This window comes from Thalassophryne amazonica, chromosome 1, assembly GCF_902500255.1.
Source record: "Thalassophryne amazonica chromosome 1, fThaAma1.1, whole genome shotgun sequence".
In the NCBI taxonomy this organism is placed as follows: Eukaryota; Metazoa; Chordata; class Actinopteri; order Batrachoidiformes; family Batrachoididae; genus Thalassophryne; species Thalassophryne amazonica.
This window is the reverse complement of record NC_047103.1, coordinates 160256422-160283903: the sequence shown is the minus strand read 5'-3', so window position 1 is coordinate 160283903 and position 27482 is coordinate 160256422. Positions and strand designations below refer to the sequence as shown.

The window sequence follows — 27482 nt, the reverse complement described above, 5'->3', positions numbered from 1 at the left end:
CTACAGCAACTCGTGGCACAGCACATATGCTCCAAGACCTACATGGAAATGGGGAATCTGTAAGAACTGGAATCAGAATCCATTTTCTTTAATAACCCAAGCAATTTCCAACATTGCAAGTTCCACTTAAAATGTTGCACGGGGGGGAAGACACAATCAAATGAAAAAGTATGGGTGAGAATTCCCCTTTGAGCACAGGTCACTAACTGTGCTAGTGGAGATCAACTGTCCTGTATGTTTCCCAACTGTCTCTGCTCCACCCACTGCTAATTAGCTGTCAGGTGTCCTCAGCCAGTCACCAGCTGGGAAGCATCACACTTAACTGATCAGCTGTGGTTACAGCAGGAAAATGTAAAGGCGATCTCCAGGAGCAGGGTTGGTTGTCCCTGCCTTCGAGCAAGCAGAAATGAGGTGCTTGATCAGCGATCTGCATCAAAGCATGGTGATCAAGATCAAAGATCAGCAAACAAACATGCCTGAGCCCATAACTGCCAAAAAATCTCAACAAGTGAACTTTCACATGTTCCGCTGGCAGAATTTTTATTTCACAAATTGAAAACATGCTGTTTTCAATAAAAAAAAAATACCAATGGAACAAAAATTTACTTAGGATTTCTTGAAATCATTTCCTGCAATTAGCATAGAAAACTCATTTTGAGTTTTATCTTAGTATTAACACAGCAGCTTAAAAATCTTATAGTGAGTCAAAGAAACTGGTATCACAGATATGACTGAAAAGATGTTTTCAAGGCTCTTGAAGTTTTCAAGGCTCTATTTTAAAGATGCTTTTAAAAATGAGCCACTGAATTTTTACTTAAGTAATTTTGTGTTATATTAAACATAATTAGATTGCAGAATCCCAAGACGGATCTGTGCTGCTCCAGTGTGGAGACTGATTCTGATTTTTATTTCCAAACATTTCAGTTTGGTGAGATACAACACAATCAGATAGAATTTTCTTTTTTAATATGAACATCCATTTACCATGATAAATTAAAATTAGGCACACGTGGCACTGCTTGCCTTCAAATACACAGAGCTCCAAAGTGTGAACTCAAGTATTCATGACAACGCTCAAGCTGGTTCTATACATCTTTTCAAAATGGCCAACTATGTATTAGAGGCCAAGTGGCCTCTGTGTGTGTGTGTGTGTGTGTGTGTGTGTGTGTGTGTGTGTGTGTGTGTGTGTGTGTGTGTGTGTGTGTGTGTGTGTGTGTGTGTGTGTGTGTGTGTGTGTGTGTGAGACTTCAATCACAGACAAACTGGGGAGAGCTGACCTTTGCTGTTTGCTATGTTTATGTATTTTGGGTCAAGGATGAACAAGGCAAAAATGGAAAGTTGATAGAACTAAGATTTTTGGAGAAATAAGTGATATTAGGCAACATCAGTGAACAATGGATGTTGATGTCACCATTAATGAGTTCCTGGTAACCAGACAAGCTCTGAACAAAGGAAACATCTCAACCTTGCCAGTTGTAAAACATGACAACTAAATAACATTTGTCACAAACCTCTCTCATTTTAATTTCTTGCACTTTCAGTTAAAATCATGATAGAAACTTTGCATAATTTATTACCACCCTTGAAAAATGCCAAAATGTCAGCTACCTATTTTATAATCTTAGCCAGAGAGAAGAAATGGTTTGAGAGAGGGGTCAAGGAGGCATTCTATGTGAAACAGTTGAAACCCAGCCTTAACCGGGGAGGGGGTCTGAGACACGCTTTGTCCCCTGTTTACAATGGGGTATTCAGGTCAAAGCAGTTTCAGTCTTTTGTTCATGGTAATGAGTCATTCACGTCATCAGGAGAGTCATCAAGGGAGCCATCAGGAGAGGCTTCCGTCCCATCATTAGGAGGGTCCTAACTAGAGCACAATAGGTGCTAATCAGAGCTATTGTTTAGTCACTAGCCTATAGCAGTCTGCCTCTCGGTAGGTGGGGTCTGGTTAGGTTTAAAACTCCAGCTTTTGTGGCTTCTGTTTATTCTTCTCTACAAGAGTCAAGACAGAAGTCAGACTACCAGAGCAAGAATTTTAGCTGAGGAAGCTTCTGTGATTTGAAGCGAAACGTCCTCGCATCAAGCAACCCAGTCCAGTCGAAGATTCAAGCTTCTCTACTACCTATTTTATAAACACTATCCAATCTAGAGCTCATGGATCCCCACGGGAAATGTGCTAGTTTGTGTTTTAAAGAGCAATCTGAGTACAGTGTGAGGACTTCTTCATCCTCATGTGCAGCAGATGATGGATTAAATAAATAAGTGAGTGGTTTATATGTACACACAAGATGAAGCAATCATAATTTTAAGATAAGACAAGACAAGATGCCTTTATTATAATTATACTCAAGCTACAGTGAGATTGCAGGTGCCCTTCACAGTAAACTGTTCAACATAAATGCACATAAAAAGTCCTATATACACATATGGGCACAAAAAAAGTCTCAAAAAAGTCTCTGGCCTGGGAGCTGGGGGTAGAAGCACTTTAAGAGTCTATTTGTTTTGGAGTTTAGTGACGTATATAGCACCTACCTGGGGGCAAAAGGTCAAAAAAGGAGCGGCCAGGGTGAGATTTGTCCTTGATTATGTTGTTTGCTCTGGATAGGTAGTGAGAGTCAAGAATGTCTTCCAGTGAGGGGAGAGGGCAGCTGATGAACTTTTGCGCCGAATTTATGACCCTCTGTAGGGCTTTCCGATCAGCAGCTGAACAGCCCACATCCCGTGTTGTGAGGGAGTATGCCAGGCTGCTCTCCATGGCAGAGTAGTAGAAGGTGGACAGGAGCTTGACATCCAGGTTGGATTTCTTGAGGACTTGCAGAAAGTGCACACGAGCTTCTCTGGGAAGCTGCTCCTTTCTGGAGCCAGCGTCAAGCAGCCAGTCAAGGAACTGCAACTTTTTCCTCTTCCAGGTAAGCCACATTTGGGACCATCGAAGCTTACTGCTTGTGTAGAGCTAACCGAGTGGTCATCATCACTTTCCAAGGTCTATGGCAGTGTCCCAGTTCAGGGGCTGCACCCTTCTTAGGCTGCATTCGTCGACGGCATGCGTCACAGTGGTACAACTAGGCCATCTCATTATGAAGGCTCCTTGGATTGTGGCTGATGAATGCTCTTTCCCCCAAAAAATGAAGGATACAACAGGCGCAGCCTTGGTGGCTCAAACAATCCCAAGAGCCACAGATTTTTTTTTTTTTTTTTTTATTTTGGAGACAAAAATTTGTTTTCAATCAGGGTCACCACAGCAGATCCAAGGTGGATCTGCATGTTGATTTGGCACAAGTTTTATGCTGGATGCCCTTCCTGGTGCAACTCTATATTACTTTAGAACAGAAAAAGGTGGCCTTGAACAGGGAAACAAGCACACGTAGCCACTTGGCCACCACCCCGTTTCCCTTTTTGTTTGTTTGTTTGTTTGTTTTAAAACCAAATGGCTGGTAAATCAAACACAAACAAACAAAGGGCAATTTCGGGCTACATATGAGGTCTGTTAGAAAAGTATCTGACCTTTTTATTTTTTCAAAAACCTGATGGATTTGAATCATGTGTGCTTGCATGAGCCAACCTTGAACCTTCGTGCGCATGCGTAATTTTTTTCATGCCTGTCGTTGTGTCATTTGCTTGTAAGCAGCCTTTGTGTGAGGATGGGTGGAGTCTCTCATCGGTTTTTCTTTGCAAGGAAATGGTGGAACAACTGGAGCAGCGCGACTGCATCAAATTTTGGCAGAAACTGGGCGACAGCCAGGTGGAAACCATTCGGATTATTCAGAAGGCTTTCAGTGACGATCCTATGGGCATCACACAGATTAAGGAGTGGTACAACCGGTTTAAAGACAGCCGCACAACGGTGGAGAGCGCACTGCGTTCCGATCGGCATCAACACGCTGAAACGACCGGATCATTTCCAAAGTGAACGCTGTGGTGATGTGGGACCATCGTGTGATTATCCAAGAAATTGCAGAAGAGGTGGACATCAGCACTTTTTCGGCACATTCCACTGTGAAAGAAGATTTTGCCATGAAAAGAGTGGCAGCAAAATTCATCGGCACAAAGCTGATGGTGCAGCGGACATCTTTAAACCGGTTGTACCACTCCTTAATCTGTGTGATGCCCAGAGGATCATCACCGAAAGCCATCTGAATAATCCGAATGGTTTCCACCTGGCTGTCGCCCAGTTTGTGGCAAAATGTGACGCAGTCGTGCTGCTCCAGTTGTTCCACCATTTCCTTGCAAAGAAAAAACGACGAGAGACTCCACCCATCCTCACACAAAGGCTGCTTACAAGCAAATGACGCAATCGACAGGCGTGAAAAAAATCATGCATGCGCACAAAGGTTCAAGGTTGGCTCATGCAAGCACACGTGATTCAAATCCATCAGGGTTTTGAAAAACATAAAAAGGTTGGATACTTTTATAACAGACCTTGTATGTACAATTATAAAAAAGTAATTTAAGTATAAATAAGTATTGAAAAATGATTACTAAACTACGAGTTACACCCACTACGCTAGCTTGTCCTGGGCAACTGTCAACTTTGCTAAGTAATGGAGGTAGGGCCAGGATAAGCTAATAACAAATGCAAAACGCTCCATGAGCTTGACAAGCTACTATCAGAAAAGTTGATTTGACCTCCGCGGTCTTGGAAGGCCAGATCTTCATTCAGTGCAACCTTTGAAGGATGCATCCCCTAAAATTGGGACGCAGTATAAACACACACACATCTTCAACCGCTTAGTCCAATCAAGGGTCGCGGGGTGCTGGAGCCTATCCCAGCAGTCATAGAGCGTGAGGCGAGGTACACCCAGGACAGGACACCAGTCTGTCGCAGGGCCACAAACAGACAAAAACACATTCACACCCACTTGCACACCTATGGATAATTAAAGATTCCAATCCACCTAACCTGCATGTCTTTGGATGTGAGAGGAAACCGGAGCACCTGGAGGAAACCCACACAAACACGGGGAGAACATGCAAACTCCACACAGAAAGGCCACAGGTAGGAATTCAACCCATGACCCTCTGGCTGCGAGGCAACAGTGCTAACCACGAAGCCACCATGCTGCCCACGCAGTATATATTTAATGAAAAACCAGGGATGTTTCTTCATTTTTTTTTTTTGTTACTGTGCTGCAGAAATGTGCTCACCTTTTGGTCACCACTAGAGGCAGCAGCTCAACAGCAGCAAAAAGCGCAGCATTAAAGAAGCCCAGAAGAAGCAGCCAGCTGTTGTTAACATAGCATAACTTTCCTGTTCAAAACAGAGATGACAGTATTAAATATTGAAGCAAAGTTCATTTAAATTGATACATTTATCTGTTATACCTCCTAGAACCATCACGATTAGACAAATTAGGATTTGGTCCAGGTCTTGCGCTTTAACTCCTTTGACACGTTTGCACAACATGCTGAACAGCAGTCTGTTAACAGAAAGATGCCAATTATAAGCAGAAGGCAAAATGACATTTTGTTATCACACAGTGCTTCGATTCCGCGACTGTTTGATTAATTTCATTAAAACAGCTTTGAGTTTGATTTTTTGGCATCTTATCTGCCACACGCGTGCACACAGCTCGTGTGCCACGTGTTTGTGGTGGCATTGAGAGCTCACTTGAGAGTCTGTTTCTGTCAGCCTCATTATCATCAAAGGCAACAGGCGCCCCAACACATGCACACACCGCAGATACCTGTGCGTCATAGGCTTTCCAAGTAATCACTGCCGATTCATGTCGCTGGCCCTCAACTCACGGCGACACAGTAACAACCTTGTATCACCCAAGTGTCCACAGCTGCTGTGACAGTTCTGCACTGTATTACTTCCCGGGTGAGACCTCCTCCGAGTGCCCCCCTCTCCCTCGAAAAAAAAAAGCCTAAAAATTTTGCACAAACAATTGCAACTGAACTCAAGAGCCTGCAGGCTACAATAAAACATCCATGAATTGCAAATTTGAATGAACATGCCTTGCTATATTCACTTATGCTGGTCAGACACAATTGTCAATTCAATTGTTGTACTCGGCTCCAGCTCAAACTGTACGACAAAACTGCAGGGTGTAAAAGTTCAGAGCGCACGATTTATGTTTTCTCACTATACGGCCTGATGCTCTGATGCGATCTGACTACTCACATTGTACGTTCAAAAACCACACGTCGGAACGTGTTTCTGGAAGCAAAACGTAAACAGAAGCTGTTCTCTCCCAAAGAGATGATCACTGTTTATGCCTTCTCCAATTCCACATTGGTGTTTGCACATGCACAGTGCGAGAGGTTGGGGTAAATCGGCTCGTAGATGCTCGTAGTACTGCTTCAACAGCACGATACCTTCACGACGTCCGAAAAGAATATCAAACAGATTTGATTTTCATCCAACCATACAATTGCCGATTGGGAGGTGGTCGTGAGAGTTTAAACACAGCTCATTACTCCATGTATACTACACGATGCAGGACGCACAATTAAGCTGAAACTCAGTGCGATCCAAAAAATTCTCACACGAGTGAAAAATCGGCTCAAAAAGGGCCAAAACTCACACAGTGTAAACCCAGCTTTACTCTAGTTCTGTCAACCGGTCCCACATACCTTGGTTGTTTAAATATTAAACAGAACACACTGTAAAATAAAATGCAATTAATTGTATATTTTGTAAAATTAATTATATATTTTGTTGAACAACCACATTATGTGGTGAGGGTTAGGGCCCCTTCACACATAGTGCGAATTTGGTGGAATTGCGCATGAAGTGCACATGAAGCAGGAATCATATACTCACCGTGTAATTTTGTAGTTACTTCCAATGTCTCGTACACCTGTTGCTACAACTACATGCACACCAGTGGCTGAAAGACAGAGTGTGCGCTGTGCGAGCCCATCGAGCCCTCTCGTGGCAGGTGTTGGCCAAATTCCAGGTAACACGCACAAACATCTAACACCGCTCGCATGGCACTTAGAAAATGTGTGGCCATTCGCCCTCTTGGCACGACAACAGTCTGCAGAAATTTGTCTAAGTGCCCCACGAGTGTGGCTTTGGTGTGTGTGCTGAACTAACAGGAGGTGTGGTTATGACAGAAGCGGCCGTGGAGATCTGTCATTCTGGACATCCCAGCTGGACAGTACTGTGTTTGGACGGACATGGACTAACAACTGACCACTGTGATGCTCGTGTGTATGTTTGCTGTCATCAAGTGGACAAAAATAAAAACATATATCAGTGTGGCGATGGGGCTGCAGCAAGTGAGCATGCACACATACGGTGCACACATGGACAGGCTGCCCCCAGGTTGAAACAGACTGTCAGATTATAACACACAGCAGGCGAACTCACTGCCACGTCACCCACGTGAGCTCTCTTCCACATGACGTGGTGTCCTGCGGTGCGCCGTCCACAAGACACGCGTGTCAGCAAGACGCGTGCAGGAATGAGACGAGCTAACTGCTTCTCATTCATGTGATTTCATGACTATACATCAGTGACCATGGGTCATCTACAGAGGAACAGACGGATCATACTTGTATTGCCTGCTTGATGAGAGGGATTTAATACAATGCGCTGGTTTTATATGGTGCGTCGTTTTTATTTTTTTTAAATACATCCATGTGGATGGATGGATGGATAGCTTTATTATCACTGTCATTACAACAACAAGATAGCCACACTCACATTCCACAGACAAACAGCAATTAATCCACAATTATTACTTGTTTACCGTAATAATGGCACACATCAGAATTAAAACAACACATAAACATTTGACATTGTTTATGTGCACTAAACTTGAAACAGTGCATTTTCCAAATTGAGGCGATGTGAGTGTGTGGTAGCCGCTGCAACTGGAGTCGTGCTGCCTGCCAGCTTGGGAAGAACGGGGGCCTGCCGCAGGGGGTGCAGGAAGGGAGGTAAGGAAAAAGCTGGAGCATGCTTCAGTCCATGTGTACATCTGTCAGTTTATTGTCTTTGTGGGTTGAGATAAGAATGGAGCTGAATAATCTCACCAAGGCCTGAATAAATTCCTTTGGAGGTAAACAGTGGGTAATTTGTCCTTGAGGTTAGATAAGCCTGGAGTGTTGTAGCTGAGCAGTGAAAAACACTTTTAACAGTTCCACTTGAACAGCCAAATCCCAATTATGAATTTAGAATATTCCCAATTATGAATTAAGAATATTCACCAGCCTCCGAAACCTTCAGCTTCAACTGCAAGGCACACATCAGCTCCAAGGTGTCATCCAAGTGTGAGTTCAAGAGCCAACGCAGTCTGAGAATGCACTGCCTTGCCAACCTCGTTAATCATGATGGACAAGCGAGGGCCCGTGGTTCTTGATGCTGCCATCTTGCCAATTTTCCAGTAGATCAGGGCAGCACATAAGCCAAAAAGTACCAGCCCTGCTGCCATGAGACCAAAAATGAATAAATCCTCGACGTCCTCAACGGAGAAAGGTGCCAAGCATGCAACACGCCAAGACCCCCAGGAATCGAGGACATAGGCTGCAGGATACGTTCCATCTGGGCAGGTAGGATCCCCCGTTCCTGACCTTCTTGTAGAAAAAATGGTGTCAATAGCGTTCAGAGACCAGCTGATCAATTCCATGGTTAATCCAATAGTAGTCCAATAGATCCAGAATCCGATATAGTTTGAGGAATTCACAGTCTGGTGAAGTAGGCACTTGAAGGTTAAAGGCAGAGAGATAAGGGAGAAGGGAGGAAATGAGACCGCCCTCATCGGAGTCCCAAGCTGATGTACGAGGTATCTTATAAAACTAACCGGCAGTTTTATAAAAAAAACTATATGGATTTGAATGACATGCGATTACACCAATCATGCTTGAACCCTCGTGTGCATGCGTGAGTTTTTTTCACGCGTGTCGGTGACGTCATTTCCCTGTGGGCAGGCCTTGAGTGAGATGTGGTCCCACCCTCTCGGCTGAATTCCTTTGTCTGAGACGCTGCTCGAGATGGCGCGTGTTGCTTTGTCAAACTTTTTTCAGGACCTGTGAGGGATATCTGAGTGGACACTATTCGAGAAATTCAGCTGGTTTTCTGTGAAAAGTTTAACGGCTGATGAGAGATTATGGGGTGTTTCTGTCACTTTAAGGACTTCCCAAGGAGCGGGACGTCGCGCAGCACTCCCAGGCGACGTCGTCTGGCTGTTTGGAGCTGAAAACATCCTAATTTAAGGCTCTGTTGACCCAGGACGTCGTCAGAGAACAGAGAAGATTCAGAAGAGGCCGGCATGAGGAGTTTATGCGGACATTCCACTGTTAAAGGTAATTTTGTAATGAAAGACCGTGCGCGCAAATTCGCCGAGTCATTTCCGTGACGACGCCACAAATCTGTGTGCGCTGCGACAGGAAAAACACCACCTTGAAAACCATTTGTAAAATTCAGGCAGCTTTTGATGGCTTTCAACAAGTGAGTAACTGAGAAATTGTTTAACAGCTTGGGCATGTTTCAACTTGCCCGTTAAGGTTTCCAACGGAGGTGTTTTTCCTGTCGCGACCGGCCCGACATGCGACTCTGCCCGCACGTTCTTTCATTACAAAATGACCTTTAACAGTGGAATGTCTGCATAAACTCCTCATGCCAACTTCTTCTGAAAGTTCTCTGTTCTATGACGAGTTACTGGGTCAACAGAGCCTGAAATGTGGAAGTTTTCAACTTGAAACGGCGAGACGCTGCCGCCTCGAAGCGCAGATCGCCATCAGGCGCCGTGGGCCGTCCTTAAAGCGACACTACCAGACCAAAATCTCTCATCAGCCGTTAAAATTTTCAACGAAAACCAGCTGAATTTATCGAATGGTGTCCACTCAGTTGTGCCTTACAGTTTTTGAAAAAATTTTGATCAAACAAAGCAGCAGTCTCTGAGCCATTGCTAAACAATGAAAAAAATCGACGAGAGGGTGGGCCACTCCTCACTCAAAGACTGCCCACAGGCGAATGACGTAACCGACAGGCGTGAAAAAACTCTCGCATGCCCACGAGGGTTCAAGCATGTCTGATGTAATCACACGTGATTCAAATCCATACGGTTTTTGAAAAAAATAATAAGGTCGGATACTTTTCTAATAGACCTCATACTTCTCAATATAATGCATTGTTCAGCACCTTTTACAGAATAATGATGGTAGCTCACTTGGTAAAGTTTGTGGCTGCAATCAAAGCTTTTGGAAGGCGCTTGTTCAAATTCCGTGGGTGACGTATTTTTTTTTCCAGTTGCGTGATGTGTAACCATATCGCGCAGCTGCTGGGGAAAAGCTGCTGTGTTCCCGCGTGCACAAACCGTCACACCAGCATTGTGCACGCCTGTCCGTCAGCACAATGTTTCGTGGTCCGCGCATAACAGCTGCTCCAACGGGTGCCACCCTGGAGTTGTACATATTCGCACTATGTGTGAAGGAACCTTTAACAAAACTAGGTTAACTACATATATCTTGCAATATGCTAAAATGTACACTGCATCACATGCAGGTACGCAAAAAAAAGGTCAGATTCAAGTCACTTCAGCTAGTAATGTGAATGTAGCTCAAGTTCTAAACCCTCCTTACAAATAGACAGGCTGTCATTTCTGCAAATTTTTTTCCACAAGTGGGCAGTTTGTCCTCTCCGGTGAGATTTGAACCCATTCTTATACCCAGTCTGTCCGCTTTCACATGCCTTTTACTTCATAAATTGCCTGCATTGTCATTCCTTTGTTTTGGTGCTGGATGATCCACAGAGAAATGTGGTGCAGCGTTCTGGTTCTGTGCTGCGTCCTAAGTGGACTTTGCCCTGCCAGAGGAGACGCTGTGGAGCCGGACAGGCGGATCTCCCTGAGCGGAATGCAGGAGATAACCATGCACGAACTTCTCACACACTGTTTCTGTTCTGTGCACCTGTCACCAAACAGGGGCACCTGCAGCCGCAGGGAGTGCCAATTTGCCAAGTCCTCACACAGTGATATGATAACTGCTTTGCGGCACATATATATATATTTTTTTTTTTTAAGTGCTGGTGCCCCCCACCCCCTGCAATGTGCCATGAAAAAATGCTAGGTATGCCCAGTTTGCACGTACCAAAAACCACTACTGCATGGCTGAGCAACTACAAAAAAAAGTAGCAGTGCACATTGTTTTAAACATTTTTCGGTTACCCAGCAATATATCTTCGTCTTTCGGCTGTTCCTGTTAGGGGTCGCCACAGCAGATCAATCGTTTCCATCTCACCCTGTCCTCTGTATCTTCCTCTGTCACACCAGCCACCTGCATGTCCTCCCTCAGCACATCCATAAACCTCCTCTTTGGCCTCCCTCTTTTCCTCCTGCCTGGTGACTCTATCCTCAGCATCCTTCTCCCTATATACCCTGGGTCCCTCCTCTGCACATGTCCAAACCATCTCAATCTTGCCTCTCTGACCTTGTCTCCAAACCGTCCCACCTGAGCTGTCCCTCTGATATGTTCATTCCTAATCTTGTCCATTCTTGTCATTCCCAAAGAGAATCTCAACATCTTCAGCTCTGCCACCTCCAGCTCTGCCTCCTGTCTTTTTGTTAGTGCCACCGTCTTTAAACTGTACAACATAGCTGGTCTCACTACTGTCTTGCAAACTTTCCCCTTCACTCTTGCTGATATTCTTTGGTCACAAATCACTCCTGCCACCTTTCTCCACCCACTCCACCCTGCCTGCACTCTCTTCTTCACCTCTTTACCACTCTCTCCATTACTTTGAACATTTGACCCCAAATAGTTAAACTCATCTACTTTTACCACTTCTACTCCTTGTAACTGCACTATTCCACTGGGCTCCCTCCCATTGACACACATGTACTCAGTCTTGCGTCTACTGACTTTCATTCCCCTTCTCTCCAAAGCATATCTCCACCTCTCCAGACTAGACTCAACTTTCTCTCTACTCTCACTACAGATCACAATGTCATCTGCAAATATCATAGTCCATGGGGACTCCTGTCTGATCTCATCCGTCAACCTGTCTATCACCACTGTAAACAAGAAAGGACTCAGAGCTGATCCTTGGTGTAATCCCACCGCCACCTTGAATGAGTCTGTCATTCCTACTGCACATCTCACCACTGTCACACTATTCTTGTACATGTCCTGCACTACCCTAACATACTTCTCTGCCATTCCAGACTTCCTCATACAATACCACAACTCTTCTCTTGGCACCCTATCATAAGCTTTTTCTAAGTCCACAAACACACAATGTAACTCTTTCTGGCCTTCTCTGTGCTTCTCCAGCAGTATTCTCAGAGCAAACATTGCATCTGTAGTGCTCTTTCTCGACATGAAACCATAATGCTGCTCACAGATCTTCACCTGTTTTCTAAGCCTAGCTTCTACTACTCTTTCCCATAACTTCATGCTGTGGCTGATCAACTTTATGCCTCTGTAGTTACTGCAGCTCTGCACATCACCCTTGTTCTTGAAAATAGGAACCAGCACACTTCGTCTCCACTCCTCAGGCATTCTCTCACTTTCCAAGATTTTATTAAACAATCTGGTTAGAAACTCTACTGCCATCTCTCCTAGACATTTCCATGCCTCCAATGGAATGTCATCTGGACCAACTGCCTTTCCACTCTTCATCCTCTTCATAGCAGCCCTCACTTCTTCCTTACTAACCTTTGTACTTCCTGATTTACTCTCACCACATCATCCAGCCTTTTCTCTCGCTCATTTTCTTTATTCATCAGCTCTTCAAAATATTCCCTCCACCTTCTCAGCACACAGTCCCCACTTGTCAGCACATTACCATGTGCATCTTTTACCACCCTAACCTGCTGCACATCCTTTCCAGCTCTGTCCCTTTGTCTGGCCAATCGGTATAAGTCCTTTTCTCCTTCCTTACTATTCAACTTCTTGTACAGCTCGCAATATGCCTTTTCCCTTGCTTTTGCCACTTCTCTTTTCACCTTCCGTCGCATCTCCTTGTACTCTTGTCTACTTTATTCATCTCTCCGACTATCCCAAAACTTTTTCGCCAACCTCTTTCTCCTTATGCTTTCCTGGACCTCTTCATTCCACCACCAAGTCTCCTTGTCTTCCTTCCACTGTGCAGATGTCACACCCAGTACTGTCCTAGCTATCTCCCTCTCCACATCTGCAGTACTTTTCCAGTTGTCCAAAATTTTTTCCCCTCCAACCAGTGCTTCTCTCACCTGCTTGCTAAATTTCACACAACAGTCTTCCTCCTTCAGCTTCCACCATCTGATCCTTTGTTGAGCTCTCACTCTCTTCTTCTTTACCTCTAAACTCATCCTACAAACAACCATCCTATGCTGTCTAACGACACTCTCTCCTGCCACCACCTTACAGTCTCTGATTTCTTTTAGCTTGCATCTTCTATAAAGAATGTAGTCCACCTGTGTGCACCTTCCTCGACTCTTATATGTTACCCTGTGCTCCTCCCTTTTCTTAAAGTAGGTATTTACCACGGCCATTTCCATCCTTTTTGCAAAATCAACTACCATCTGTCCTTCCCCATTCCTGTCCTTGAAACCATATCTACCGATTACGTCCTCATCACCTCTGTTCCCTTCACCAACATGCCCATTGAAGTCCGCTCCTATCGCGACTCTTTCATGCTTGGTCACACTCTCCACCACCTCATCTAACACACTCCAGAAATCTTCCTTCATCTCACAACCTACCTGTGGGGCATATGCACTGATGATATTCATCATCACCCCTTCAATTTCCAGCTTCACACTCAACACCCTGTCAGACACTCGCTTAACCTCCAACACACTTTTAACATAGTCTTCCTTTAAAATGACCCCAACACCATTTCTCTTCCTGTCCTCACCATGATACAATAACTTGTACCCACCGCCGATGCTCCTGCTCTTACGTCCCTTTCACTTGGTCTCTTGCACACAAAATATGTCTACCTTTCTCTTCTCCATCATATCAGCCAGCTCTCTCCCTTTACCAGTCATACTACCAACATTCAAATTCACCACTCTCATTTCCACCCTTCTAGTTTTCTTCTTTTCCCGCTGTTTGTGGGAACGTTTTCCTCCTCTTCTTCATCGTCTTCACCCAGCAGTAGCCCAATTTCCACCAGTACCCTGTTGGGCAACAGCACCGGTGGCGGACATTGTTAACACGGGCTGTGACTGATCCGGTATGGAAATTCGATTCTTAGTCTGCATAGTTGGGTTGGCTTATTTTACGCTGGATGCCCTTCCTGACGCAACCCTCCTCATTTATCCGGGCTTGGGACTGGCTCTCAGAATGTACTGCACACCCCATGTGGCTGAGTTTTACCCAGCAAAATATATATATATATATATATATATATATATATATATATATATATATATATATATATATATATAATAGCCAAAATGGCCTCTGTGTGTGTGTGTGTGTGCATACGTGAGTATGACTTCAATAAATGGACTGCATTTATATAGTGCTTTTCCATCCGCATCACATGCTCAAAGCACTTTAAAAATAATGCCTCACATTCACCCCCCGATGTGAGGGTGCTGCCATACAAGGTACTCACTACACACCAGGAGCAACTAGGGGCTTAAGGACCTTGCCCAAGGGCCCTTAGTATTTTTAGGTCAGGCTGGGATTTGAACTGAGGATCCTCTGGTCTTAAGCCCAATGCTTAACCACTAGACCGTCACCTCCCCATAACCGGGGAGAGCTGAAATTTCCAATTGGAATGCTTATGTATTTTGGGTCAAGGATGAATGCTACAAAAATGGAAAATTGATAGGACAAATATTTTTTGAGAAATTAGTGATTTTAGCAAACCAGTAAAGAATGGAAATTGTGCTGCAATGCGACATGGGAGTTCAGGGTTTTAAATGTTGTTATTGTGGTTCATGTTAGTTTAACAGTTTGTTAGTGTTATTGATTTATTGTGTTTTTGTAGCTCAGTTGGTTTAGTCAGTTTAGTTAAGTGTGATGTTGCTGTTACCATGAGTGACTTAAGTGCCATGCTCCCAGTACATAAGTGAAAAGTTTAGTGCTTTTAATGTCTTCCGCCTCAGTCTCTGTTTGTCAAATTAAAAGTACCTGCTTACAGCAGAATGCAGAAAAGACAAAAAGCTCTGTGTGCGTGCATGCAATTTTAATAATGCACAAACTGGGGAAAGCTGACATTTGCCATTTGGACTGTTTATGTATTTTGGGTCAAGGATGAACGGTGCCAAAAACCGAACTTTGATAGGATGAATATTTTTAGAGAATCTACATATATTAGCTAACAACACTGAACAATGGACATTAGTATTTACATTCTGGACTCACACACCAATACAACAGGGGTGGTAAATAATCTATATATTAAAAGCGTGAGTGCATGATTTTATTTAGGGGAGGTGATGGTCTAGTGGTTAAGGTGTTGGGCTTGAGTCCAGAAGATCATTGGTTCAAATCCCCACCTGACTGGAAAATCACTAAGGGCCCTTGGGCAAGGCCTTTAATCCCCTATTGCTCCCGGTGCATAGTGAGCGCCTTGTATGGCAGCACCCTGACATCGGGGTGAATGTGAGGCATAATTGTAAAGCGCTTTGAGCGTCTGATACAGATGGAAAAGCGCTATATAAATGCAGTCCATTTACCATTTAGTAAGTTCAATGTAAGTTCATATAATTGTAAATACATTAAAAATATATGGATGACACAAGAACGTGAAAATACTTATTTCCACTGTGGTCCATTTAAAAATCAAATGACAAAATCAAAGTAAAAATAAAATAATAATAACAATACAATAAAATAATAATAATATAATAATCATAATAATGATAATGATAATAATGGTGCGTATACAATATCAAGAACCTAAACAATTTATAAATGTATTAAGACAGCAAATTAACATGAAGAAATTTCATAATTAAGAGGAAATAAAAGGGCTGAGTTCTTTTTCTAAAAACATTTTGGACTCACACGCCATTCCAACTCATTGTAGAAACTTTGCACAATTTATTACAACCCTTGACAAATCTCAGCTACCTATTTTATAAACACTACTCAATGTAGAGCCTGTGGATCCCTACGGGTAACATGCTATATATATGTACACACACACACAACAGCTCAGTGGACCCACAGGCAGTACTGAGTAGAAGGTGAGGAACCGAAATGTGGAAATAAAAGCCAGCTTATTTAAGAGGTTCGCATAAAACAACAACCTTACGTAAGGCAGACTGCACTTTCATTATATCCCCATGGCAACTGGGCTGCTGTCAGTCACTGGAAGAGGTGACGGTCACCCCCTCCATCACTCTTTTAGTAATTATTCTCTCACATTATTGCATTGGACTGCAGATATTCAGTGCTGCTAAAAAAAAAGCTTCATTATACATTAAAATAAATAGAAATTGTACTCAGAGTGCATACCACTGCCAAGGCTTAGAATGCCTTCTTGAGGTAAAAAATAAAAAAAATTCTGAACTTGCACCTAAACTTTAAAGCTACAGTGTGCAGGATTTAGGGGCGTTTATTAGCAGAAACTGTATATAGGATTCATGACCAGCATTTCCTTAGTGTTTACCCCCCTACCACCCGCCTCATTTTGGCTTGTCAGTATCTCACAAATAAAAAGTGAAATTTCCTATTGATGGGATATACAGGCTTAGAAGGGGTTAATTACATGCAACAATGAATTGATGAATGAGCCCTTAAAATGTAGATATGAAGGGCTTAGAATGAGCATTTGTAAATTTTGACCCTGTGTAATTCTTCACTCACTCCTACCTGGCTACCTGTTTAAGTGATTTGTCTGTTTTTTTATTTGTTTTTGTTTTGTTTTGTTTTTTTAAAACAGTAATGTCTAACGAGTGTTGAAGCGAAAAAATGACTTTAAGTCGAGTAGTTTGAAGCTGTTTGTGGAAATGAAAAATCAGGAAATTGACTGATTGTCGATAAACACAGGCTTTTAATTTGAAGCTTCGAAGTCACACCCAGAGCAGCAAAATTCTGAAAAGTGTATGTTGACACCAGTAAAAAGTGCTCTTTTTGTACAAGCGGGGCTGTTGCAAACAGTCACATACATTTTGCCAGAAAGTGAAACTGTTCACAGCTTTCTCATGAAAACTCTTGTGAAGAATGAATGTTATCAGAGTTTCGGCCTTGAAGAAGACATGTTGAGTTTTATCGGTGCAGCTGCAAACAAGGTTACATTAAAAACAATAGCATTTAGATGCAAAAGCTCCAGGCAGGCCATCTGCAAGGCAAAAATGAACAACCCGACATGACATGCGTATTTGTGCTGAGTTTGGTGCTTTTATCACAAACAAAATCTCAACAAATAGAAATAATTGCATGAAATGTCTCCAAAGCAAACTCATCAATCACAGGATGAAGGTCAGAGGTCAGTGTCATAAGTCTTTTTGATGCCATCATCTTTTCCCCCTCATCCTCCTCTCTCCACTTCACCTTCTGTCATCATTACCTTCCATCTTCCTCCCAGGCCTCTTTTATCACCAGGGCAGAATCATTTATCTCTCAGGTGATAAGTGACATTTGATGGACAGAGAGAGAGAGAGAGAGAGAGAAAATGAATGGCAGTGCAGCATCCAGCGAAGCAAACACACCATCTGAATACTGATTAACCAATCAGAGGCCATTTCTGCCTGGCACCAGAGATAATCGCTGGCTGCCATGGCAACCAAGAAAGCATCATTCACTATAAGGAGAGGATGGAAATGACTCTTCAGCTTGCACAAATAAAAAATGACAAATAAAACTTTGATCCAGTGACAAATTATTCAATTGATTCTGTCTCCAGTAACAGTTAAAAGTCACTCATTAGAATAACACTTCAGTTTCAAAGCATCAGAGATTAACTGTACAATATTTAAACAAATACATTTTCTAATTTTTAATTTATTCGAGCTCCAAGTACTTTACAGTGTATAAATACCAGCATACGTATATGCAGTCTGTAAAAAAAAGGTCTCAATATCACCAGCTTTTTATGACTTTATTTTTTGTAAGTAATAAATATTGGACGATATCTGATTCAAGTAACAAAAATGCTCAGTAGCAAAGTATCAGAGTGAAAATATGTGAAATAGGATATTCTCAGATCAAAAGGACAGAAATCTTTAAATATCAGTGAATATAATCAAAAGCCAGGAGCAGAACAAACAGCAAACAGGGATCAAACATCAGAGCTCAAGTTCAAAATCCAGACCAAAGTTCAGCATTTAAGATTACAGATGGGCAATCAGGAACGCAGGTCAGCAACCGGAAACAAAGGTCAGCAAAGTCACTATCAAGATCAAAGGTTAGCGTACAGGATCTTGTAATTATCTATTCATTCTAAATCCAGACAAGGATGTGGTGCATAGAGTCCCCTGATTGAGACGGTACGAAATGACGAGTCAAAAAAATCGGTCATGTGACTCCTGGTGGCATCTTGGGTTCAAAATAGCATTCACTTTTAATCTATCTGCATGTAAATCCAGCTATTTTTTTTATTTATTCACTGAAAATGATGGATTGCTGTGCAGTTGGAGGCACAAATAGGCACAGCAAGGGCTTCAAGATGTACAGATTCCCTTCAAATCTGAACAGAAGAAACATTTGGGAAAATAAAATCAACCATGTGGGATGGAAGCGACTTCGTCAAAGTTTTGACAAGTAAATTTATCGTTCAGTCCCATGTACAGTAAAACTCACCTAAACTGTCATCGTATAAACCAGATATTCACAGTCACCGGACAAAAAAGTCCCAATGTTTTTGTATTGTTTTCTATGTAATAAACAATGTATTTAATAGATTTTGTATAACAGATTTTTGCTCACATTGGATAATATGTCCCGTCCGACCACAATGTATTTCCATTAAAATCCTTGAGTAGTCTGGACGTGCACAGTAACAGAGGTACAAATTAAAGTTCAGCGCTCTGACACTCACCGATTTGAGGAAAGTGGGACCGGAGTCATTTCTGTGATTAAAAGCATGACTGTTTATTTTTTCATACCGTGCTCAGACTTGGACCGCAGCCTGACGTGCACCTGTTAAATCAGACACTGAAAAAGGCTGTCATTTGACACTTTCCTGCTCTTACTCCTTCATCTGCCATTATATTTTAATAGTTTTTGCAGTGCACATGCTGAGTACAAATGGATCAGATAAGTCCACAACTTTACAGCACAAAGTCTGAAAAATATGAAATTGTGCAGCTTACCTTTGATTTGGAGGCGATGACTGTAGAAAGAAAAGCTTGTTGAGAGTCAAATTAATCCATAATAAATCATAATCCAACGATCATAATCATATTGTCCATCGTTCCTCTCAGAGCATTGGCCGCTGACAACAGTCTGCCAGATTCCTCAGTCCTGGGCTGCCCTCTCCAGGTGTTTCCAGGTGTATCCCATCTTCTTTCTGTCTGCCTCAAGGTCCCATCGGCAGGTGTTTCTTGGCCATCCTCTTTTTCGTTTTCCCTGGGGGTTCCATGCCAGCGCCTGTCTGGTGATGTTACTAGTTGGTTTCCTCAAGATGTGCCCAATCCATTCCCATCTTCTGCGCCGGATCTCAACTTTGGTTGGCAGTTGGTTGGTATGCTGCCACAGGTCTGAGTTGCTGATGGTGTTCAGCCAGTGGATCTGCAGTAGTCTTCTCAGGCAGCTGTTGATGAAAGTCTGTACTTTCCTGGTGGTAGTCTTTGTTGTCCTCCGTGTCTCGGTTCCATTACAGCAGCACTGACTTGACATTGGAGTTAAACAGCCTGATCTTTGTACAAGTCGATACCACCTGGAGCTCCATATATTCTTCAACTGCAAGTATGATGCCCTCGCTTTGCCGATTCTTGCTCTTACGTCTGCTTCTGTTCCACCCTGCTTGTCAATGATGCTGCCCAAATATATAAAGGCCTCCACTTCCTCCAGCTCAGTTCCATGCAGTGTGACTGGGTCCTCACTTTTTGTGTTGATCTTAAGGATTTTGGTCTTGCCCTCATTGATCTTAAGGCCAACTTGTGAAGAAACAGCTTCCAGCTCTGTTGTCTTGTCCTGCATCTGTTGGTGGCTGTGGGAAAGCATGGCTAGGTCATCAGCAAAGTCCAAGTCTTCAAGCTGATCCCATAGTGCCCATTAGATTCCATTTCATCTGTGTGCTGTTGACCTCCATGATCCAACTGATCACCAGAAAGAAGAGAAAAGGCAACAGGAGACAGCCTTGTCTGACTCCAGTCTTCACCCCAAAGCTGTCTGTGAGCTGTCCTCCATGGACCACCCGGCAAGTCATCCTTCATAGGAGTTCTTGATCAGGGTGACCAGTTTAGTTGGCACTCCATAATGGCGTAGCAGCTTCCAGAGGGTTTTGCAGTCAACGCTGTCAAACGCCTTCTCATAGTCGACAAAGTTAATATACAGTGATGAATTCCACTCTAAAGACTGCTCAACAATGATGCGCAGGATGGCAATCTGGTCGATGCATGATCTATTCTGCCAGAAGCCGGCCTGCTGATCTCTGAGAAGGGGGTCAACTGCTCCTTTCATTTTCTCCAGCAGGATCCTGTTGAAGACCTTCCTGGCACTGACAGAAGCATTATACCTGTAGTTTGCACAGTTGCTAAGGTCTCCTTTCTTGGGTAGTTTGATGAGGTAGCCCTCCTTCCAGTCTGTTGGTACTTTTTCTTCTTCCCAGATCTTCACAAAAAGAGGGTAAAGCATCTCTATGGTTGTTGTCAGGTCTACCTTGAGTGCTTCTGCAGAGATTTTATCTGGTTCTGCCGCCTTGCTGTTCTTCAGTAGTTTGATGGCTTTCCTGATCTCCTCGTGTTGGCTGCTGACAGTTGATGTCTAAATCTCTGTCGGCTGGCTCAATTTTAGGGGGATTTGGAGGGACAAGTCTGTTCAAAAGCTCTTCAAAGTGCTCTGCCCATCAGTTCAGTTGTTGCTGTGTTCCCTGGACAGTGTTTCCTTTCTTGTCCTTGATTGGTCTCTCGGGTCTACTGTACTTTCCTGACAGTTTCTTAGTGGTATCATATAGCTGCTTCATGTTATTGCTGGCTGCTGCTTCCTCTGCTTCTTCTGCCAAGCTGTCAACATAGTTCCGCTTATCTGCTCTTACACTAATCTTCACTTCTCTGTTGACTTTTGTGAAGTCTATTGTGCCTTAGCCTTTGCTGAACTTGTTCGGCTGCTGTTTACTGCTGCCTGTGTGTCTACCGATATCCATTCCTTCTGTTGGTGTCTCTTGGGACCCACTACTTCCTGGCAGGTTAATGTGAGTGTCTCCTTCACTTTTTGCCAGATCAGCCTCATCTTCCAGTAGTTCTTGTAGCACTTGGTATCTGTTGATGAGGGACAGCTTGAAATCCTCTCTAGTCATTGGGTCTTTCAGTAGGCTGAGGCTGTACTTGACCTCTATTGGTGGTTGGCTCTCACTGCGGTATTGTATCATTTCCTGTTCCGGAGCACAGCGGTGTTTTGCTGTATCTGTTAGCTGTTTAATCTGCGTAGTTAGATTGATCTAGATAACTAGATAACGATTTATTTCACAGTGTAATCTTCACATGCCTTAACTAAAGCACTCTCTCTGCTGAATCACCTCTAAATTATTTTCACATTATTCACTTTGTGTGTTTTTAGGAATCCGCTAGCTTAGCGCAGCTATTAGCTCTTAGCCGGTTTAGCATGGTGGCTTCTCCTGTCTCTCCCACATTTTTCTGCGCTGGGTGTGAAATGTTTAGTTATTCCTCGGCCTCCTTTAGCAGTAACGGTACTTGTAATAAGTGTAGCTTGTTCGTAGCTTTGGAGGCCAGGCTGGGCGAATTGGAGACTTGGCTCCGTACCTTGGAAAATCCTACAGCTAGCCAGGCCCCTGTAGTTGGTGCGGACCAAGGTAGCTTAGCCGCCGTTAGCTGTCCCCCAGCAGATCCCGAGCAGCCGGGAAAGCAGGCCGGCTGGGTGACTGTGAGGAAGAAGCATAGTTCTAAACAGAAGCCCCCTGTACACCACCAACCCATTCACATTTCTAACCATTTTTCCCAACTCGGCGACACACCCGCCAAGGAACAAACTCTGGTTATTGGTGACTCTGTTTTGAGAAATGTGAAGTTAGCGACACCAGCAACCATAGACAAATGTCTTCCGGGGGCCAGAGCAGGCGACATTGAAGGAAATTTAAAACTGCTGGCTAAGGCTAAGCGTAAATTTGGTAAGATTGTAATTCACGTCGGCAGTAATGACACCCGGTTACGCCAATTGGAGGTCACTAAAATTAATATTGAATCGGTGTGTAACTTTGCAAAAACAATGTCGGACTCTGTAGTTTTCTCTGGGCCCCTCCCCAATCGGACCGGGAGTGACATGTTTCGCCGCATGTTCTCCTTGAATTGCTGTCTGTCTGAGTGGTGTCCAAAAAATGAGGTGGGCTTCATAGATAATTGGAAAAGCTTCTGGGGAAAACCTGGTCTTGTTAGGAGAGACGGCATCCATCCCACTTTGGATGGAGCAGCTGTCATCTCTAGAAAGCTGGCCAATTTTATTAAACCCTCCAAATCGTGACTATCCAGGGTTGGGACCAGGAAGCAGAGTTATAGTCTTACACACCTCTCTGCAGCTTCTCTCCCTCTGCCATCCCCCCAATACACCATCCCCGTAGAGACGGTGCCTGCTCCCAGACCACCAACAACCAGTAAAAATCTATTTAAGCATAAAAATTCAAAAAGAAAAATAATATAGCACTTTCAACTGCACCACAGACTAAAACAGTTAAATGTGGTTTATTCAATATTAGGTCTCTCTCTTCTAAGTCCCTGTTAGTAAATTATATAATAATTGATCAACATATTGATTTATTCTGCCTTACAGAAACCTGGTTACAGCAGGATGAATATGTTAGTTTAAATGCGCCAACACCCCCGAGTCACACTAACTGTCAGAATGCTCGAAGCACGGGTCGAGGAGGAGGATTAGCAGCAATCTTCCACTCCAGCTTTTTAATTAATCAAAAACCCAGACAGCGCTTTAATTCATTTGAAAGCTTGACTCTTAGTCCATCCAAATTGGAAGTCTCAAAAAAAAGTTTTATTTGTTATCATCTATTGTCCACCTGGTCCTTACTGTGAGTTTCTTTGTGATTTCTCAGACCTTTTGTCTGACTTAGTGCTTAGCTCAGATAAGATAATTATAGTGGGTGATTTTAAAATCCACATAGATGCTGAGAATGACAGCCTCAACACTGCATTTAATCTATTATTAGACTCAGTTGGCTTCGCTAAAATGTAAACGAGCCCACCCACCACTAGATCTTGTTCTGACATATGGCATAGAAATTGAAGACTTAGCAGTATTCCCTGAAAACCCTTTTTTGTCTGATCATTTCTTAATAACATTTACATTTACTTTAATGGACTACCCAGCAGTGGGGAATAAGTTTCATTACACTAGAAGTCTTTCTGAAAGCGCTGTAACTAGGTTTAAGGATATGATTGTTGGGGAAGTGTCGTGACACGGACCCACAACAGGGGGCGTTAATGAAGGGACAATGGAATAGCCAAAAAGTAACAATTTAATGTTGTGAAGGTGCACAACGTGATACAGACAGATACAAATATGTGTTATATCAATCCAACAAAAGGTGTCGTGTGGCAGGCTCGAAGATAGGAGATGTCCGGTGAGAGAGAAGCCGGAACCCACACAAGCCTCACCACCAATGGACCTGAAGAACACCGGAGCCGCCAAGCCCTGCACCCCAGGTGGCCACTGTCTTCAGCAGTCAGACCCGGTAGCTGGCAGAAAACAGAAACAATTCTGGATGAGTGTGAGTCCGCACACTCAGTAATCCCACAGTCTGTGTTCAGTTACGGAGGGAGAACCTCCACCTCCAATCACACACTCGTGCAGCTCCTGTCTAACCACTTATCTGGTTGGGGTGTGAAGCGAAGCCGTCGCTGATCACACCAAACGCCCATCCCACAGATAAGGCAAGCACCACAGGAAAACGGCTGCAAAAGAAGTTCAGACTATTACTCAATGTTTTGTTCAGCAGAGAAAAATTACCTGTATGGTAGACGATTTCTCGGCGAGGAGGTGGAGTTGCAGTCCGGTCTTTATAGTGGTGGTGATGGGTGACAGCTGGTGTTGAGTGATGACAGCTGTCACCTCCAGCGGCTCCAACGCCCTCTCATGCTTGGAGCCCGCACTCCAAGCAGGGTGCCATCTGGTGGTGGTGGGCCAGCAGTACCTCCTCTTCAGCGGCCCACACAACAATGATTCCTTCTTTGTTATGTTCTTCAATGCCATATACCAACACAGTGCAGAGTAGCTACCTAAACTCTGTGAGTGAGATAGATTATCTCGTCAATAGCTTTACATCCTCATTGAGCACAACTTTGGATGCTGTAGCTCCTCTGAAAAAGCGAGCCTTAAATCAGAAGTGCCTGACTCCGTGGTATAACCCACAAACCCGCAGCTTAAAGCAGATAACCCATAAGCTAGAGAGGAAATGGCGTCTCACTAATTTAGAAGATCTTCATTTAGCCTGGAAAAAGAGTCTGTTCCTCTAAGTTTTCTAAAATTTTAACTATTAGAGAAAAAATTATTCATAACCATTCCAAAGACATATCTTTATGTTCGGCTGCTTTCAGTAATGCTGGTATTTTGTTAGACTCTTTCTCTCTGATTGTTCTGTCTGAGTTATTTTCATTAGTCACTTCATCCAAACCATCAACATGTCTGTTAGACCCCATTCCTACCAGGCTGCTCAAGGAAGCCCTACCATTAATTAATGCTTTGATCTTAAATATGATCAATCTATCTTTAATAGTTGGCTATGTACCACAGGCTTTTAAGGTGTCAGTAATTAAACCATTACTTAAAAAGCCATCACTTGACCCAGCTATCTTAGCTAATTATAGGCCAATCTCCAACCTTCCTTTTCTCTCAAAAATTCTTGAAAGGGTAGTTGTAAAACACCTAACTGATCATCTGCAGAGGAATGGTCTATTTGAAGAGTTTCAGTCAGGTTTCATAATTCATCATAGTACAGAAACAGCATTAGTGAAGGTTACAAATGATCTTCTTATGGCCTCAGACAGTGGACTCATCTCTGTGCTTGTCCTGTTAGACCTCAGTGCTGCTTTTGATACTGTTGACCATAAAATTTTATTACAGAGATTAGAGCATGCCATAGGTATTAAAGGCACTGCGCTGCAGTGGTTTGAATCATATTTATCTAATAGATTACAATTTGTTCATGTAAATGGGGAGTCTTCTTCACGGATTAAGGTTAATTATGGAGTTCCACAAGGTTCTGTGCTAGGACCGATTTTATTCACTTTATATATGCTTCCCTTAGGCAGTATTATTAGAAAGCATTGCTTAAATTTTCATTGTTACGCAGATGATACCCAGCTTTATCTATCCATCAAGCCAGAGGACACACACCAATTAGTTAAACTGCAGGAATGTCTTTCAGACATAAAGACATGGATGACCTCTAATTTCCTGCTTTTAAATTCAGATAAAACTGAAGTTATTGTACTTGGCCCCACAAATCTTAGAAACATGGTGTCTAACCAGATCCTTACTCTGGATGGCATTACCCTGACCTCCAGTAATACTGTGAGAAATCTTTGAGTCATTTTTGATCAGGATATGTCCTTCAATGCGCATATTAAGCAAATATGTAGGACTGCTTTTTTGCATTTGCGCAAAATCTCTAAAATTGAAAGGTCTTGTCTCAGAGTGATGCTGAAAAGCTAATTCATGCATTTATTTCTTCTAGGCTGGACTATTGTAATTCATTATTATCAGGTTGTCCTAAAAGTTCCCTGAAAAGCCTACAGTTAATTCAAAATGCTGCAGCTAGAGTACTGACAGGGACTAGAAGGAGAGAGCATATTTCACCCATAGTGGCTTCTCTTCATTGGCTCCCTGTTAATTCCAGAATAGAATTTAAAATTTTTCTTCTTACTTATAAGGTTTTGAATAATCAGGTCCCATCTTATCTTAGGGACCTCATAGTACCATATCACCCCAATAGAACGCTTCGCTCTCAGACTGCAGGCTTACATGTAGTTCCTAGGGTTTGTAAGAGTAGAATGGGAGGCAGAGCCTTCAGCTTTCAGGCTCCTCTCCTGTGGAACCAGCTCCCAATTCGGATTAGGGAGACAGACACCATCTCTTCTTTTAAGATTAAGCTTAAAACTTTCCTTTTTGCTAAAAGCTATAGTTAGGGCTGGATCAGGTGACCCTGAACCATCCCTTAGTTATGCTGCTATAGACTTAGACTGCTGGAGGGTTTCCCATGATGCACTGAGTGTTTCTTTTTATTCACCTCTTTTTGCTCTGTATGCACCACTCTGCATTTAATCATTAGTGATTGATCTCTGCTCTCTTCCACAGCATGTCTTCCTGATTCTCTCCCCTCAGCCCCAACCAGTCCCAGCAGAAGACTGCCCCTCCCTGAGACTGGTTCTGCTGGAGGTTTCTTCCTGTTAAAAGGGAGTTTTTCCTTCCCACTGTCGCCAAGTGCTTGCTCATAGGGGTTTCGTTTTGACCGTTGAGGTTTTTCTGTAATTATTGTATGGCTTTTGCCTTACAATATAAAGCGCCTTGGGGCAACTGTTTGTTGTGATTTGGCGCTATATAAATAAAATTTATTTGATTTGATTTGATTTGTACTTCTGCCTTTTTATAGTCTGTTTCATCCAGTTTTTTTCAGCTTCATCTTTAGCCTGGCAACCAACAGGTGGTGATTGTTTGCAATGTCTGTTCCTCTTCTCACCCTTACATCTTGTAGGGACCTCCTGAATTTCTTGGCCATACAGATGTGGTCAGTTTGGTTTTCTGTCATTAGGTCAGGCAATACCCAGGTAGCCTTATATACTCTTCTGTGTGGGAAAATGCTGCCACCAATGACCAGGTTGTTCATTGCACAGAAATCTGCAAATCTCTCGCCCTTCTCGTTTATCTCCCAGTCCGTGCCTTCCCACCACTTCCTCATACCCGGTGTTGCTTGTCTGATTTTGGCATTGAAATCGCCTTGAGGATGTTGATCTCTCTCTCTGGGTACTTGGCTATGACGTCCTGCAGTCTGTCATAGAAGCGTACTTTTGCTTCCTCTTTGCTATCATTGGTTGGAGCATAACACTGGCTGACATTCATCTTGAGCTTCTTTTTGTTAGTTCTGAAGGATGCTGCAATAATTCTTAGTCCGTGTGCTTCCCATGCTATCAGAACTTGCTGGGCAGGTCCAGACAGCACGGGTGCTACTCCTTCTGTGTGTGGAGTGTTGTCTTCCTCATGTCTGGAATAGAGCAACATGTCTCCTCATGTCCAGAATATAGCAACATCTCTCCGCTGAGCAGTCTCTTTTGTCCTGACTGTATCCAACAGGTCTTGCTGATTCCGAGTAGTGTCAGGTGGTAGCGTTTCATTTCTGCCACTACTTGTAATGTTTTTCCTGTCCTCACATTCCATGTTCTGACGTTAATGGGCCTAGGTGATGGGGGGGTGGGGGTTGTGGGGGTCAGCCTTGTAACTTCCTTACGGCTTTCACTACACGACTTCAT

The 27482-nt window shown here is 43.2% G+C and overlaps 1 pseudogene; it reads right to left on the bottom strand.

Moving 5' to 3' along the window:
• LOC117518146 lies at window positions 1-27482 on the bottom strand (annotated as a pseudogene).